Source organism: Chlamydotis macqueenii, chromosome 16 (genome assembly GCF_036417535.1).
Source record: "Chlamydotis macqueenii isolate bChlMac1 chromosome 16, bChlMac1.mat, whole genome shotgun sequence".
In the NCBI taxonomy this organism is placed as follows: Eukaryota; Metazoa; Chordata; class Aves; order Otidiformes; family Otididae; genus Chlamydotis; species Chlamydotis macqueenii.
The window spans coordinates 13,901,298-13,919,233 of record NC_141571.1 but is presented as its reverse complement, the minus strand read 5'-3'; the positions used below and the strand labels follow the sequence as shown (position 1 = coordinate 13,919,233).

Genomic DNA, 17,936 nt, shown 5'->3' with positions numbered 1-17,936 from the left:
AAATGCATTCCATGCTTAGCAAATGAAAATTAATTTCTGATACGTGACAACTGACTTCCTCTTAACGTTTCCCTTGCTCAAGTGAGATGATCCAGAGCTGTATTAGGAAATACAAACATTTTTTGATAAGAACTATGCATAATTTATGGAGAGGCAGATCTGACTTTGCTATAGCACTGAGCGTCGCTACAGCCCATACGCCTCTCGCCCCTAAAGCCTGGATCTCGGCTGCGCACAAAGGATCCGCTCCCAGAAACTGTTAGTCACACCACACCCGAAACGATCCATAAATTAGGTCTGGCTATAGGTTCAAAATCATCAGTTATGGCCTATTGACCTCAAACTCTGAGGGGAAATCAGAGGCGTTTTTCCAAAGAGGCGCCGCCGGAGGAAAGGAGGGGTGATACGCGGCACGCAGAGCGCCGGCGCACACAAACGCAGCGCTGCGTAACTGCGGGGGCAATCGATAAATAGCGTGGGGGTCAAAATGGAGCTATGCATATTGAGGATCCTGGTTTATATGTGCGAAGGGCTGTTTCCCGAGAAGTGGAGGAAGATTTTTTTTCCTCTAAAAACAACAAAGGCACTGGCTGCTCCGCTGCCCCTTTTACCAGGAGCAAGTTTCAGCCATTGTCTTCCTCTGAGCAGCTATCTGGAGTCGTGATTATTAACATAATTAATAAGTGCAGTTTGCTCATTTGAAAAATTCCAGCGACATTTGCCGCTCAGGCATCATGTCAGCGCAAGACACCAAAAATTGCTGTGACAACTGTTCTGCGAGTTCAGGTTTTATTGACGAGCACCACAAAGAGAGGAAGCCCAGAGCGAGTCCCTTTTCCCTTCAATATTTAAACCACTTTTAAGAGGTCGTCAATATTAACTCTCGGAATTGATGCTGACGCTTGACTGCCTGACCGTAAAAAAGACAACCGATATAATTAAAAAAAAAAATCCCAATAATAGCGATTGCAGTGCACCGGGCACTGCGGTGAAGGACCCCGGGATGAGGGGCTGAGGTCTCCTGCGTCCCTGATGCCGTCGGAGCGGGGCCGGCAATGCTGCCCGGGAACGGACGGGACCCTTCGGCTTCGACCGGGTGCATTTCCCGAGCCGGAGCCATGGATCTGCTGGACAAGAAACGCGTCCTCACTCAGCCCGGCCAATGCTTTTAATAACTAAATACTGCTTGTAGCTAGTTAACCTCCGGATTTCCAGCATTAAGGAGATTTCCCATAGGAACCAGAGAGCACTAGAGGAATGGATAAACGCAAAGTTCATGGAAGTCGATGGGAAGGAGCACACGGCCCTTCGCAAATTCCGGCGTGCGGGGAAAATACCCCGCTGTGTGCGAGGCCCCGAAACCAGTTCTTTATTGGGCAAGGTTCTCTCATTTCCATTGACCTCATTCTGAAAATCGAGCTTATTGTTTCTGTTTAAAATTTGGACTGAAAGCAGTCAAAATTTTAAACAACATAAAGCTGAGCTTTAACGTGACGCCAGCTCAGCTGATGCAGGGTTGTTGTCGCTGCCTGGTCCATAACACAGCAGAAGGACGTACGCAGTAGGTCACCGTCTCAATTTTTTAAAATGGAGATACAGAGCAGTTTTGCTGGCTTTCGGTTGTACTGATATGCAGAATACGGCCTAAAATCAAAACCAGAGCGACAACGTGGTTATTACAGCTGAGACAGTGTTTTGAATGTGGACTTTTCTTTTAACTTTTTGAAAATAAAGGCAGGGAAACCACTGAAATATCATGTACACATTAAAAAATCGAGCTGAGTTCACTACAGGGGAAAATATTTCATGACTAGAAATTTGGGATTTCTGAAAGGTGAAGTCTAATTAAAAAAATAATCGGTGACAATACTTCTCTTTTTTTTCTCCCCATCAGGTTGAATGGCTGCATAGACAGGAATCTCTCTGACAAACCCAGGGCACTGCAGTTAACCCATTTTAGGTACTCCCACTCTTACCTTCAGCCCTAAACTAAAACCAGTAGAACTCCTTCTTGGCAGCCCTCTCCCAGCAAGCGTGCCCCTGCGCCGTAGGTTTTTAAGCAGGATGGCCCAGCCCATTTCTTTATGTTCTTGATGCTTTTTCTCTGTGCTTTGGGGTTCTCCAGGTGGTTTTTGCTCCTCGCAGAGGAAGATGCACAGCAGAGGAACAGGGATTAACGGGGCAACGAGACGTCCTAACCGCTGCCATGCGGCAGGGAGCAGGTTAGCGATTTGGCACTGACAACAGAAAATAGGAGAAGCTTTGTAGCAATTAAAGCAGGTCAAAACCCTCCGAATGCTAAGGAAAATACGGGGAGGGGCGGAGGAATCATTGCGGTATTACGAATCTAAAAAAAAAAAAAAAATCAATATTCTCATTGTTCCCTGGAATAGTCTCGCAAGGAGGGAAGAGCCGTGCCCAAGTCTCAGGGCTGGTTCAAAATAAAAGATTAGTGGTTAGATCCTTATGGAAAATGGCAACGGGGAGCTTTTGTTTAAACGGTCTGCTTCAGAGACAGCTCTCCTGACCGCTTACTGCGCCTGTGTTTAAAAGAAAGATGACCACTGATATTAAACCACTAGCAGTAAATTAGCGTGCTTTAAATAATTATATTAGGTTGTGCAACAAATAATACTATGCTAAAACTGTGTCGCTGTGCACACGCGTGTGTTAGCAGGCTTCACGCCAAGGAAAAGGCTGCTGGAGAAAATTTGGTGATAAACGCCTCAGCTTCATCTGAGAGTTATTCCTTTTCATTTTGGCATCGCAAATAAAATATCCCTGGTACTGCAAACTGCTGCTCTGTACAGTAACGTGTTTGTTGCCACTGTGGCTCTTGCTTAAGCATCTGCCCACAGTAATCGTTCTGTACATTAACTGTACTCCCCGACCGTTGCTCGATTATTTTTTTCTCCAAAATGGTGCTTGCAGATATTAGCAGCTTGATTACTTGTTTTATTAACTATTTCAACACAGTGTCAGTGCCGATTTGGGAAGTGGGGCGGTGCCACTGGCGATGCGGATGCGATGGCAGGGTTGAGTTTCTGTGATGCTTTGTCGCTTCGCTTGCTGACCCGCGCCGGCCGCCCTTACCCCACCAAACTGGGCTTTGAACTGGGAGGAGTCTGGGTTTTGGTTCGAGTCGCGCGTCGACGAGCCATCCTAGCGCTGCGCTTCGCTGCGGATGAGCATTTGCATTCAGCTGGCCGTCAGGGCCAAAACCGTGCAAAAGTGATTTGTGAAAAAAAAAAAACCAGGTGTGGAAATGACGGATTGGGAAGGGGGAGAGGGATGCACAGAACAGCGGCGACACGCGCTCGTATGAACACCGCGCGTGCACATCTCCGGCCGGGAGCTGAAACAGGCAGGACCAAATTTTACGTGTCGGTGCGTGGGTGCCTTCCATCGCTGAGCCATTTCCAGCGGCGAGTGGAAGGGGAGGAAGCCGCTGGCTCCAGCCCTGGAAGGGGCAGGGGAGGTTTCCGCTGTGCAAAGCGCTCCCCCGCCTTTGCTCCTGCGTCACCACTGTCACCGAAAGGCAAATCGGAGTCTGACGCCGGTTATTAAGTATCTTCATTATGAGGGCATTCCTTCCAGCTGACTCTCAATTTCGCTGTATCGAGGGCTCCGTGTTAATAACGGCGTGCTAAGGACAAGCGTTCTTAAAAAACACCGACTATTTAAATTCTTATAAATAATACGCGGCTTCCCGCGTCTGACTGATAGATATATTGTTCAGCCAGGACACCATAAAGGCAATAAATACACGTACTGTTATGGGTCATGAGTCTAAAAATTAAATCAAATGCAGAAATTGAGTCTTGACAGAATCTGAAGGGATAATGTCTTAGCTTCTCCAATTACGCAGTTCAACATTTGGATAAATCATACCAAAGTAAGTATTTAGCCCCATTTTTCATAATCGCTATTAATGAGAACAAAATGGGAGCTGAGGGCAGAGGGAGAGAGTTCTGACAAGATAAATAGCATATGGGGTGTGTTGTCAGCCACAGAAAATCAAGGCTGTTTAAACCTCCTAAACAGCAGGAAGGAAAAATGCAGGGGAAAAAAAAAAAAAAAAGAGAATAGTGGTCATGTGTTCCTATCAGCGCCAGTCGCTGTGTCAGAGCGGTTCAGATCTGGCTGCCCAAACACGCCACAGGGCACAGACGTCTCATCTGGAGCTCCCCAGGACAGTGAGAATGACCGATACCAGCGCAGGGCGTTTACGTATTGCCTCTTCTCACCCCGTAAGCAGCACTTACAACCTTGCTAAAAAACTTCATTTTAAAAACCCACAGATTTTCCCCCTGAGCGGGTCCCTGTGGGTCCAGGAAGGGCGGCTCCACACACTTTCCCTGGTCATCTCTTTGTTCCAGGGCGACAGAAACACAGAAGAAACCGTTTTGTTCGCACTACCGTTTTCTCCAGCTTTCACACCAGGACACGCGCGGGATGTGCAGGGCTTGGCGGAAGGAGGAGAAGGTATAAATTCTGCAGTCATTTTCTATCATCTTCTCCGTCTTTCCTGCTTTTCATGTTGAAATCACTTTAAGCGTCTGCGGCAGAATTATTCTTAGAGAGTCTCTCATGAAATTAGATGTCTCTGAATTGAATTCATTTCCACTCCATTTTGTCAGATGCTCACACAGTGCGAGTCAGATCCTGCGCTAATTGGCTTTGAGACCCGGTCCCTCTTTCTGCCCACAGAAGTTGGGGTTTCACACTTGTGATGAGTTTTCCCCCGTCCTCAGCTCATGCCCAGTGTGTCAGTACCCAGGGGAACATCCCTTGCTCTTGCTCGGATGCAGACAGCAGCTGAACCCTGCTGTTAGACATCCTAAGGACTCACTGGGAACCCAATTATATCAGAATATTCCTGCAATACAGAGCACACGGCCACCTTTTGGCACAGAATTAGAGTTACAATATCCCCACTAAAGTCAAGAGCAGTTTGTGCTGTTAGACACACACGTGTCCTCTGCTGCCCCGAAAATGAGTGTTATGCTGTAAAACTCCGCATTAAGCTGGAAATACCCCAGCGATCCAGGGGAGAGGGGACCCTTTCGATACCTCACGCAATATCAGCGGCTCACAGATTAAGCGCGGGGTCCTGGGAGATTATCTCCCTGAATCCAGATAAAGCAGGGAAGCAAACAAACAGCTGGCCGGGTTCCCCCCAAAATGAAAGCATTTGATGGTGGCAAGCTTCAAAGCGACTGGTTGACACGAAATGGGTTAGGTGCCCTCCCCTGCTGTGCCCACGGAGCAGAGGGTAGCGTGGAAATAAATAAACAGAAAAAAATTACTGCTTACTCCTCCCCCCACCGACAAATCACCTCCCAAAGAAAACCAGGGAAGCAGCGGAAACCGCCCCAGAACATATGGCGGAATCAAGCGCAGGATCCCCCGTAGGCTTGGGTTGTACAAGTAAATAGGAATCTGGGGGGGATACTGGGGGCTGAGATCAAAAGCACTGCTCCCGTTTCTAGAGGGAAAAGGAGCGCTTTGATGTCACGGCGTCTTCCCCGCGCCGCTTAATGAACTGAAATTGTGACACAGTGACATGCGGCAAGGTTTGAAAGCGCGTCGCACAATGACACATCTTTGGGGTGTGCTGCTCGCTTGTTCCATCAGCCTCCTCCGCCAAGCAGCCGGCGGCGCGGCCGGGAGAGTCCTGCCGGCGAGGGCGGGACAGCGGCGGAGGAGAGCGAGGGGCCTCTGGGGAGCGGGACGTGAGCGTTCCTCCCGCGGTTACACACAGGGAGAGCAAAAGGGGACTCGCTCCGTCACAAGCCTGGCCGGGGATGGTCAGGGAGAGATGCGAATGGGAGCGAAGCAGCAGGGCAGGGTGTGCGCGAGGCGGGGGGTGAGGTGGTCCCCCAGCCATCACACCCACCCAAGGCCAGCAGGACTGGTGCCATCCTCCAGCGCCCAGCCCAAGTCACGGCCTCCTCATGTGATGATGAAGGGACCCGGGAGGATGCAGCCCCAGGGGCAGGATGAGCTTTTTGCCCTGGTCCCACAGAGGCAGAGCCTCTCCTCATCCACATCAGGCCAAGAAAACACTGGGCAGGCAGAAAAAGCACGGCTCTAGGCATCTTCCTCGCTTCGGCCAAACAAAGGGCCCAAATGTTTCACCCACTGAAACGAAACCCTGTGCCCCCCATCCCGGGGAGGGCAGGGGAGAGCGGGGAAGCTGCTGTGGGATGTTGGATGGATCCCCTCTGGCTTTTCACCCAGAGGTGGCGGACCCGCCGCTGCCCGTGGCATACGGGATGGTTTACTGGTCCTTTCTGGGAGCATCGCTTTTCCCAGCCCGCGGCTCCTGGCAAGGACGTGGAGCCCAGTAGACCCCAGGCAACGCCGCCGGTCAGGTCTGCGCTCAGCCGCTCCGCCAGCATGGGGTTAAATCCGGTTAATCCCAGGGATTTACTCCAGATTAACCCGGGGGATCGAGAGCAGCGTTTGGCCCTGCGTAAAAAGGTCGGGTTCTCAATGGCAGAAGAAACCCGACAGCATTTCCCGCTCAGGGTTCGCGGGTCTGGGTAAGAGTTGCTGAGGCCAGGAGTTAGGAACGTAACACAGCGAGAGAGAGCCACTGACCCAGGCGGGGAAAAGAAACTTTATTCAATCATCTGCTTTGCTTGTTTCATAGCTGAGGAAATTCATCTCTGCCTTGGACCTGGTTGTGCTGTGAACGCTCCATGCTGTCACAAGGCAAAGAAACTGTTAGAGAGAATAAAAAGGGCGACACTGAGCCGCAGCCTGCATTAAAATGCTGCGCCCGGCCAGGAAGAATCAAACCGCAAATTAGGGAAAAGAGCCCCGTGGCTTTTCCGAAGCCGAGGATGCGGTCTGATCGCGCTTCACCAAGCCGCTGGGATTAGGGCAGCATGAATGGGAACGACAACTTGACGGGTTTTAGACAGACATCATGACACTGTGACATCATCTTCCCCAAAAAAAACGGATTGGGGTGGGGGGTGTGCAGAAATATGTGTGCAGACCCGTACACAGAGAAAGAAACCCGTAAGGACTCAGGGTGTCACGAGGCAAACGTGAGCACGGGACCGAGCTGTCCCGGGATGAGCTGCAGAAACGCGCCTGCATCACTTCACCTCCTCAGAGGCACGCGGAGGAGCGCGCTGCCGGGGTGCGGCTCCTGGGGGGGGGGTGCAGCCATAGGGTCAGTGGGAGCTAGGGCACTCCGGTGCTCCCCTAGTCCCCAGTTTAGGGGTGGAAATGCAGGGTGGCTCCCAGCACACGTCCACCCCTGCGAGAAGTGGTTTCTGGAGCAAAGGAAGGGATCAGTCACAGGGAGCTTCACATCGCTGTGGCGGAGAGAGGATTGGGCTGCACAGTACGGACCGGGGCTGGATGCAGCTCCCAGATGCTGCTGTGTAGGAATTTTTAATAATAATAATAATAATAATAATAATAATGCAGTGGGAAAAGGCTCATCTTGAGCTGATCATTGAGGTAAATTACTGCAACTTTGATTCAGCCTTGGGGTGGGTGGCTCCACGCAAGGTCACACTGCGGCGTTACGGTGACAAGGACCACGCGCCAGCACCCTCCTGCACCCTGCCAGCACTGAGCCCAGAAGCCATAAATAACCCACGTCTCACAGAGAGGTGCTCTGCGGGCAAATTAGAGGCCTCGCTGGCTTCTTCCGGCGAGACACCCCGCACACAATGCCGCAGCGCCTATCCAGGGAAGGTTTTCCTTCAGAGATGCCGTTCACCAAGCCCCACTCAGCCATGATTTCAGCTAAGCTGCCTTTAATTATTTTTTTTTCCCAAATCAGCCTTATGCAGATTCCGCCCTCTCTGCTGGTTAACCCCTGCAGCGCCAGCGCACCCTGAATGTCTCTAGGGGCTTGGGGAGGTTTTTGGTCATGGGAATCCTAAAGCTTTGTGGCACGACACAGCACCGTAGTGAGATCGTCCAGCAATTTGCTTAGAAAATCCACCACAGAGGTCTGGATGTCCTACTAGCCATTTTTCCCATCTTTCTCTTATCGCAGTGCCTGTACGAGCTGGATTGAAGACACGCTGTCTGCATAGCAGTGCAGGTGTTGTACGAGTCTACTAAGGGCGTAGATGTTTACCACAGCTTTCCTTGGCTCATAGCTGTATTTTCCTGGTAAAGTCCGAGTTAACCAACATCCACTTTATCCATGAACGCCTTTGGGTAACCTGCAGTTATTTCACGTTTGAGCCAGGCTGATGGCAGAGGTGATCATTCCCTCAGCTGGGCAGAGGGACGGACCAGGGGAACACCTGTCTCTCCAAGAGCTTCCCTAGCTGTGTCCTGATGGATGTCCCTAAGCTGAAATTGAGGCTACAATGCTAGAATTAAAAGTTCAAAATGAGGATGGAAGAGGAAGTTAAGAAATGATGAGAAGGAGGTTGCACCATTGGATCCTGCCAAGCCAATGACTCAGGCTTGTTTTAGAAATCTTGAAGGTGATTTAGGCTTCCTCACAGGGATCTGAGGTCTGAATGGGAATCGCGTCCGTAATCCCTGCGTCGCTGCATGGATAACACGGGGGACCATGGCCCACCACCAGCCAGCCCCAAATGACGATCCTTCCACTGCTGTGACCATGGTGGGGGGCAAAACACCACCCACCTCTGCCTGGCACGCGTGGGATGTGAGTGCAAATGGAAATCCAACCCCACCCAGCCGGGGCTGGCTCCAGGCCCGGGAACGGCGCAGGGCAGCCAGGAAGGGACGACGGTTGCTCAGCTCTGGTGCGGGAGGTGGGCATCCCGCATGCTGCCCGTGCCGCAATCAGCCGGGGCACTGCCTGTACCCTCCCCGCACCCCCCGCACCCCGCCGCGCGCAGGCCCGGGCCGGTGCTGCCCCCTGCCGGCGCCTCCCGCCCCCTGCAGCACCCGGCCCGCGGTTGCCGCGGCAACGGCGGGGGGGGGGGCAGCGGCCCGGGATGGGGGGGGGCACCGGGGGAACTGGGAGGGACTGGAAGGGACCGGAGAGGGGAGGCGGGGTTGGGAGCAGGTTTCGTCAGGGGTCACCCTAAAACCGGCCGGGCCAGGGGTGCTGCCGGCACACGGGGGTGCATCCCCGCTTCATTTGCTGCTCATCCCCCCGGGCAGGTTTGCCAGCAGCCCCCTCCCCAATAACTGAACTGGGATTTCCACTCCTGCCACATTCGCAGTGTCCTGCTCCGGCAGCGAGCGTCGGGAGCCCGATGGAAACTGGCTGCTGTGTGTCCAGTCTGCCCCAGCCCAAAGCAGGGTGCCTGCGACAGCAGCCCCCTCATCCCGCCGCCTGATGGGGATTCCCCTCGCACCCAGACAGAGCAGGGCTACCTATATCTGGCATGCACTCGCCCCAAATTGCAGGCCAAGGCTCGTGCCGCAGTAGCCATCTGGTTGGAAAACAACAGGCCAAAGCACTTCAGCCTCACGTCATGTATCCGCCAGCGAGGAGGACGGGGGATGCAGGAATGCCAGCCGGGAGGAAGGCAGTTGGCATGGTGGGATGTGTGAAAAGGAACGGGAGCGGTGGGCCCTGCAAGTCCGCGGCCGCATGCTGCAGCTCCTGACCCAGCTGCCCAGGGATGTCCGGCCCCGTCCGGAGGGTTCTGCTGGCGGAGCGCTCCCTGCTCCCATCGCTCACCCCCGAGAAGCATTATGGTTTGCAAGGATTTCCCCCTCCTAGATTAGTGTCTCCCAGCTGTTTCCTTCCACATGAAATCTCTTCTATTTCTTCTCTTATTGCTTTATATAAACAAACATGAGAGTGACTCTTTCTAAATAAAGTTATTTGTCTACGTAAATTAATATATCATATTCTCTCCTGAAATATAGAGAGCTATTTGTCTCCAGAGAAATCATGTTAAGAGTGACATAGTATAACCCTATTCATTTGCATATGCAGATATGTCTAATTATTCAACTTGCAATTAAAGGCTTGTGTGTCAGCAAATGAGACTAATTAGATACATTTATCTATGATAATCAGCTTTATTACAAACAAAATAGATTTCCCTTCACTTCCCAGGCAAGCGAGACGTGTTGACTGGAGGGAGCTGGTCAAGGGCCCACGGACCTAAATCACCAGTGGGGTTTCCACCGGCATCAGAGTGAGCAGAGGCGCATGGTGGTTTGTTACTTTCTTGTGTCCAAAGCACAAACATATAACTTTTCAGCTTTTTTTTTTTTAACTTTCTTTTGAAACTATCCCACCAGTGCAATCTGTTCTTTACTATAGAGAAGGGCATAAATAATTACCAGAAATTCAGGTTAGACAAAACGATTGCAGCCCTCATCCAAAGCCCAGATTCACCCCACCGCTTTCAGCCAAGGCTTAGCGAGGTGCAAGCTGCAAAAATACCGGCTCTGTGGGTGGTACTGGGCAGAAAAATGCAGAGACATTGAGGGGAAAGGTAGCGAAGATGTGTCAGACACCGGCTGAGCAAACCCTGGTTTCCGCATTTCTGATGACGGCCTTCCAATGAGAGAAATTATTCTCTGGATGTGCCTCAATTTAATTTGAAAATAAAATGGGGTTTAAAACCAAATAAAGGTAAATGAATCAGTATCATCAATGCAAAGCGATGGCTTTGCATTTTCTTTGCTTTTCTTGCAGTGAAAGAAACAGGAGAGGAAAGAAAATTAATTTCTAGTTAATCCGAATATATTGGAAATTTATTATATATCTCTGTTGAGCAGAGAGAGAAACAGGAGGAGAGCAAATAAGGGGGAAAAAAACATTTTTCTTCAGAAATAGTTTCCTGAAAGAGTGTTTTATCGTCATCATCATGCTGCGTTTTCTATCTGTTCTGACATTTCAAGGGTGAAAAAGCACCAGCACAAAGCTGTGGGAGCACTTTCTAGGTTCACAAATCTGGGTGAGAGAATTAGAGACCCTTACCTTTCCAAGGCACCCGGGATCCCTTTTAGGACCCTAAATCAGAGCTCTGCTTTCAGAGGAGCTCAAACTCACCTGCTCTTGTCGTGATGCTTAGGGCACCTTGCAAAGCCCAGCAGCTCTGGGTGCTTGGGGGCTAAAAATGTCCTTTTTGTCCTGTTTATTTGTTACCCAGTTTAGTGGGATCTCACCAATCACTCGGGCTCTGGCCTTTTCCCTCTTTAACACATGGAAATGATCAGGCCGCAGACAGGGCTGGTGGTCCTGGCCAGGCTCCTGTTGCCTTTCACGGGATGCATCTGGCTGAAACACGGCGAGGTTAAACCATTTTTAGCACCTAGCGATCACGGACAGGAGTAAATAAGTGTTATATAACCTTCCCCAAAAAGCACAACGAGATACTAACAGGAAAATGAGGTTAAGTTAAACCATTTCAATAATGTTACAGGCCTGCATTCAACCCATGGAGGCTGAGAAATTCCGCGTCTTTAGAGGCCATCATTTCATTGTAGCTCCCTCCACCGCTGAGCTTCACAAAGCAATGAGTTAAAGACTTAGCAGCAGCTTCATCACACATCTGAAATGTACTTTTTGTGTTTAATATTCACGGGAATGGTTGACTTTCCTGGGTTTGGTTATCGAGAGGAATAATAGTTTTCAGTTTCATTGAAGTATAAGATATAACTCCATTATCTTTTTTTTTCTTTTTGATAAAATAATCTGGAAGAAGTAGAGCAAAATGGGAGAAGAAATGATTCTATAGACCCTGCTAATTATGTATCCATCATATAAAATAGCAATAATAGCATAATAATTTTTCATTAAATAGGGCAGGGGAATATTTGCAATCTCATACTGCCAAGTAAGAAACAGCTTTTAAAAACCCCACTTACTCTATTTCAATAACACTAATTTTGGGGCAATTAACACTAAATTTTTATGCCTTCTAAGTAAGAACCCGACAATTTTGCAGTTCTGGACAAATTTGTGCATTGCTCCATGCACACTAAGGCCAAGTTCAGCCCCCGTAACTTCAGGGACTGAAAAGTTAGACTCTGGCTCTAAACCAGGCGTCTGACCCGGCAGCGCAGCTCAGGGACGGGGACCCCGGACCTGCGCTCGCTCCACAGCATCGCCACCGAGCTGCTCTGTTTCCCAGCCTGTATCTGCATGCGGAAGAACTGCATCACCAGATTTTAAACGGATGTAATTGAAAGAGGTGCCGTTCCGTTCTCCCTGCAGGGAGCAGCCGGTCCAGCATTGATCTTCATTTCGGGAGGCTGAGGATGGGAATGAACTAACTCCAAGAAATTGCCAGGCAGTTGATCCGAAACACAGAGCTGCGCTCCCGGTGCCCGGTTAAGCTATTCAGCCAGTTTTTGAAGATGCTCTCACTTACAAAGACCAGCCAGTGCTCTGGGTAACTCAGATACCTCCGCCTTCTCCCATACGAGAGTATCCCACATGCCTGTCGAGGAATGCCGTGCCTCACGTTATGGGAAAATCCCCTTGCAGACACAGAGAGCTGGTTTCCCGTTCAAAGGAAAATGCGGAACAAGAAGGTTTGATCCTTGTAGAGGCACAACGTTCGAAAGGAAATGGGTTGCACGTTGAAAACACAGACAATTTGATAAAGGGCATGAGAAGAACGGAAAAAGCTGCTGCTGCTGCTGCTGAAGCTTTAAATTAAAATGCTGCATCAGCCAGTCCCTCAGGAGTTGATAGAAATCTAATTAGTCAGACAATCTGGCACCAAATGTCCTAATTTCCCCAATCCATGTGGGATTTGTGTATTCTCTTATTCACTGCAGTTCTAAATTTCAACCTGAGCCTTTCTAACCCCTCTCTTTTTCCATGCAGACATGGGACTCCAGAGAAGGTGATCCCTATCAAAACCTAATTGTTTTTCATAAACCTTTAATTAATTAGACTCGGGCTCATGAAAGACACTTAAAATATTAACAATTTGTTTAGACACAAGTGCTGGATGAGGACTGCTGCAGCGTTGCACTGTCATCAGAAACTCAGATGTAATTAATGTGCAGGGGCGTACGCTCGGCGTGGGGTCCGGGAGGGCGGCTGAACCGGGAGCGCTCCCCAAAACGCACGGGGAGCAGAGTGAGGACCGCAGCTGGGCTGTGCCGTGGCCAGCATCGCAACCAGCTCGGAAGGACGGATGGAGCGGGGGTCCTCTGCGGCCAAGGGGCAAGGGCAGCAGCAGTCCTGGGGGGAGTGGGTTTTAAGAAAAGCTCCAGAAAGGCACTGGAGTCCCCCCAGCTTGGCTGCTCAGGGCATGCTGAGAACAGCAAGCTCAAAGGCAATTAGCCCTGTCCCAGGGGATCTCGAGCTCCCAGAGCAAGGTGCTGAGCTGCTCCCAACTCCCCCAGCACCCTTGGAGATCGAGGACTCCAGCTCACACAGGATTAAGCCGTTCGGGAGTAACAGATTTGATTTTTTTTTTTTTTTTTTTTTCCTGAGCGGCTATGACCTGTCATGTCAAAGCTTTTTATTAAAGTCTCTTAATCCCCAGATTATCACCACAATAGTTCCACAGGCCCATTCCAGATAAGGCAGGGCCCATTGTGGCGATGCACGTTGGAGGAGTTTTAATCTGCAAATTATTGGCATGCAGGACCACGAGGGGCTGCTTGGCTGGGTTGCCCATTGCGTCAATGGGAATTGAATATTTATAAAGAAGACTTCAAATGGGCCGTGCACTGTATTCCTCCCACACATGTGCAATCCCCATGCGGCAGAGGGGCCCTGCTGAAAGGAAAAAAAACCCTCCCGTGCAGCCACGACACGCACGTGGGCTCCCCCAGAAGCCACGCAGCCTGCGTGGGAGGGTGAGCAGGGCTACAGAAAGGGGCTGGTCCCCTCCTCCAAAACATTTCATTTCAGCCACACCGGATTCCCGATTCGATTTTTAAGAGAGAAACGATAAGCGCGGAAAGGCAGAGCTGGTGATGGAAATTCCATTTCTCTCTTGAATACCGGGGGAGGACAGCAAACAGATTAAGTCCCTGACAGGGATCCTTCGCTGACACAAAATACGCCGTGTGGAGCGAAGGCTTATGCTGTATACAAAACTAATTAGCAGTTACCTTCTAGATTAAGGAACAACTCAAGCATCTGTTTCAGTGAAGTGTTTTTTTATTAAAAAAAAAAAAAAAAAAAAAAAAGATGGCCCTGTTTAAAATAGCCTGGCAGATTTGTAGATGTCATCCCTTGGGCCTAGGGTCTCCCAGAGCAGATGCCGGGGAGCCCAGCAGAGACCATCCCCTCCGCAACGTGCTCCCAGGCTGGCAGGGGGACGCGGGACCTGCCCTCTCTGCCCTCCAGCGGGGTTTGTACCTTGTTGCACCTCACCGCAAAGGCCACCAAACGAAAATTAACAGGGGAATGCTGTACAAAATAAAGTATCGACCGGGAATGCCGCAAGTCGGAACGGGGTAGGCTCAATACCATGGCACTGAGCTGAACCTCTCCAGCGGCACGTGGGAGCTAGGTTATATATGCTTATATTCAAATACATGCATGCATCCTGCTAGATGACCAGCTCCTTCAACTCTCCCGAGCACAGACGCTGCTGCACAAGGCTCCCACTCACAGAGATGCTGAGCCGCTCTTGCTCCCACTGAGATCCCAGCCCTGGGTCAGGCTGCAGCACCCGTCAGGGCTCAGCAGCAATTTGAGACCCTCTCTGTCAGTAGATAAGGCTGAGGACAGTCCAGGACACGGCTCGGCTCTCGGCGTGTGATCTCCCGTCGCTCGCCAGGCGAGGATGTCACCCTGTCACGGGGGATCTGGCTCACGATCTGCAGACTGGGACTCGGCTCCGGCTCTGCCACAGCCGCCCCATACAACCTTGGGCCAGCTGCTTGGGTTTCCTCCATACCTGTTTCCCATCTGTTAGAAAATGACTGGGTGTATGAAAGGCTTCGTTGGAAGACAAGTAAACTGTGAGGCTATTATTTGCTATTACACTGATAGGGCCCAAATGTTCCTGCTTTCTCTAACAGTTCAAGAACTCAAGCAGGCAGAAAAAGGCTTTGGGAAAATCAAGTATTGCCTTTCTGGGGTCTCCTCCCAAAGCAGGGAGGTGTGTCTTCCTTTAAATCCAGCTCTTCACGTATTTTATGAAATTGCAATGCCCACATTTTCCCTAACAGCCTTCGTTCCAGCCTGTGGAATGGCCCCCAATAGCCTCTGGCTCACAGGAACCTTCCCGGGTGTTTAATATTACCTGCGATGCCGTATTAATCACCACACGCCGGTGCCAGAGCCACCGGAGGGAAGGAGAAGGGAGAGGCCAGGCAATTTATCGCTACATGGCCCCAGCATGAGCAGTTGCATTAGTCCAAAAATCACTTTGCTTTCCAGTTCCCAAAGTTCTTGGGAGTACAAAGCAGGAGAGGGGGTTCTCTGTGAATCATCTGCCATTTCTAAAGCTTTTGGCTACAACCTTTTCGTGACTCGGGGAAAAAAAAAAATTATAAATACAGTGTGAGGGTGGGGGAAGTGACTAATTGAGTGCAATAATTAAAGACAGCTCCCAAAAAAAGCTGAGCATGTTTCTTCAGCGACCAGCACCCTGAGTGAGGGGTGCGAATGCCTCCAGGGTTTGCTGGGGCTTGGCTGCTGCTGAGCACCAGTATGAGGGGCAGCACCTGGCAGGATGCAGCACAGCCTGTTTGCGTGTGACACGGCCAACGCACGGGCAAAATACTGGGGTTCCACATGCAGAGCCCCCGCCGGGGGAGCTGAAGCAGGCAATCAGCTCTTGCCGCCCCGTTCTGGGGGGAGCCGAAATAAAGGAGCTGCAAGGAAATGCAGGGCAAGGTCTAAAACACCGGCAGGCAAAGTCGGCGTGTTCTGCGTTCATCTGGGCCATCAGATTTGCAGCCAAGGCTGCCAGCTTGCCCCGGACATGCGAAGGCACTAAATAAAACTGGAACCCAGCTTGGAAAACTTCCGCTCCAGCTAATAATACTTGCAGGATAAAATACCGGAATCAGTATATCCTGCCTGCCAAATGAAACCATTTGTATCCACTTGTTCCCTCTCTGCTTCCATTAATAAAGGCAGCCGAAGAAATGCCGAGCACATTTCCTTTCAGAAATCTCCCCAAACTTGGTGACGTTCGGAATTACACAAGACAGCTGCACGGTGAGATAAGTTAAATGATGTATTCAGACATGGCTCGGTTCGGAAGGTTGCATCTTTCATAGGAGCTGAAATCAGCGTTGCGTTCTTCAAACGTGGAACAGCTCTTCCTCCTGGATTACATATATTGATGAATACACTTGTACGACGGCTGGATTTCTGTGTAGCACAGTGCTTTCTTTTCCTGACACGTGGATCCATCTGCCAACATCACAGACCTAATTAGTACTCTTTTATTTCTATTCACTGGCTAGTAAGCATGTGGCGTCTTTCCACGAGCCTCTAAATCCTCACTCTGCGCAGACGTACACCATATTGCGATGGGTGGGTTACAACCTCAGTGAAACTGGCAGTTGCAGTTGCTTTTCCATTGAGGCTTAATGTCATGATAGCCAAAACACGAGAGACCATCACCCAAAACACCGGCTGGCACAGCAAGGCTGGGAAGCGGTTCGGAGCTTCCCAGCTATCATGTCCCCATCCCCTAAGAGCCACACAGACGGCTCCTGGGTCGATACAATTGTTTATAGGGCTATTGTCGAAACTGGTTTTGTGCAATGGTCCCAAAAAAAAAAAAAAATTTCCAGCATAGGGGCTTCGTCACAAAGGTAGAGGTGATTTGTGCAGTTTAATATAACACAGCAAATGCAAGGGCTTAGGAGAAGGAAATGGCAGGGATGTGATGAGCCCGGGAGACCCAGCTTTGAGAGAGGAGAATTAGGAAATCCCTTAAATAAAATAGAACAAGGGTAGGGGCATATCTGCCTTCGGCTCTCCTCCAAAGAGAGCAAAGCACGTCCCCTCCCAAACCCAGTCATCCCTGCGGGTCAAAAATATTGTGTGAATATGCACTAGAGGTTATTTTCCTTCCCATGCTGGGGAGAGTTATTTGGAAGCCTCCCGCTGGTGTTAAATTAAATTACCCATATAAATAGCACCGGAGGTGACGGACAACAGATCCCACTGGTTTGCGTGCAGGCTGCTCTGTAATGGGCTGAAAGGCAGAGCTGGTGGAACATGCCCTAAATGCACCTATTTAAAATAAATCTCATCAAACTTCCACCTGGTGCAGGTTACTTTACAGCTCTCCCCTGCAACGATATCCAACTTCTGCCGCGCAAGAGCCGAGCCTATCAAATACCTAAGGAGTTAGTAGCAAAGAGCCTGAATTTCTCTTACGGTATTATTTCAGAGTTTGCACTAATTTTGCTAAAAATCCCTTTGAGTTCTATATTCAAATTGCTAACATTTAAAAATAGTGTTTCTTGTGCGGAAAAAAAAAAAAAGCCTGCTCAACAATGACTCTCCTTTTCTTTCTTTTTTCTTAAATATCCTTCTTACTTTGCAAGGTTACTCCCTACTGCTCCCTTTTCAAGTTTAAAACAAGAAGTTAAAACAAGTGAGGAAATTCATTTTCCCAGGGAAGCTAACAAAATGCATATCCCATCAAACTTACCGGCAAGCAGCATCTCAGGGACCAGTGACGGCAGATACGTACGCATGATGTGAAATGCTTGAAACGTATCATGAGGAATAGATGTAGATGTTCACGCTGCTAAAAAATAGCGACAGCACAAGGCTTGGCAGTTTCATGTTCTGCCAGGGACACGGGTGTCGTTGCTGGATTTGTCCCCACCAAAAAGGCACCGATAGGACAAGAGGAAAACTGGAGGCTTATTTTTTAAAACCAGAATCTCTCTAAGCCAAATTAACCGCTGACATAAGCCCACTGAAGTCGACAGCCAAAGTTAACCTGGCCCTTTTGCTTTGTCTTCCACTTATTCTAGAGGAGACAGCCTCTACGCTGCTGGTCGGGAGAGAGCGTGAGGTTTAATCGTCAATTCAGGGCTGTAAAGTGCAGCATTGC

At 49.9% G+C, this 17,936-nt stretch overlaps 1 long non-coding RNA gene across 1 annotated transcript; it reads right to left on the bottom strand.

Moving 5' to 3' along the window:
• Window positions 1-16,077: 16,077 nt before the first annotated feature.
• Window positions 16,078-17,569, bottom strand: LOC147598722 (uncharacterized). Its single transcript, XR_015260301.1, has 2 exons — window positions 17,526-17,569; window positions 16,078-16,270 (listed from the first exon to the last, which is right to left on the bottom strand). It is a non-coding gene; the product is annotated as an uncharacterized LOC147598722 (long non-coding RNA).
• Between the last annotated feature and the right edge of the window lie 367 nt (window positions 17,570-17,936).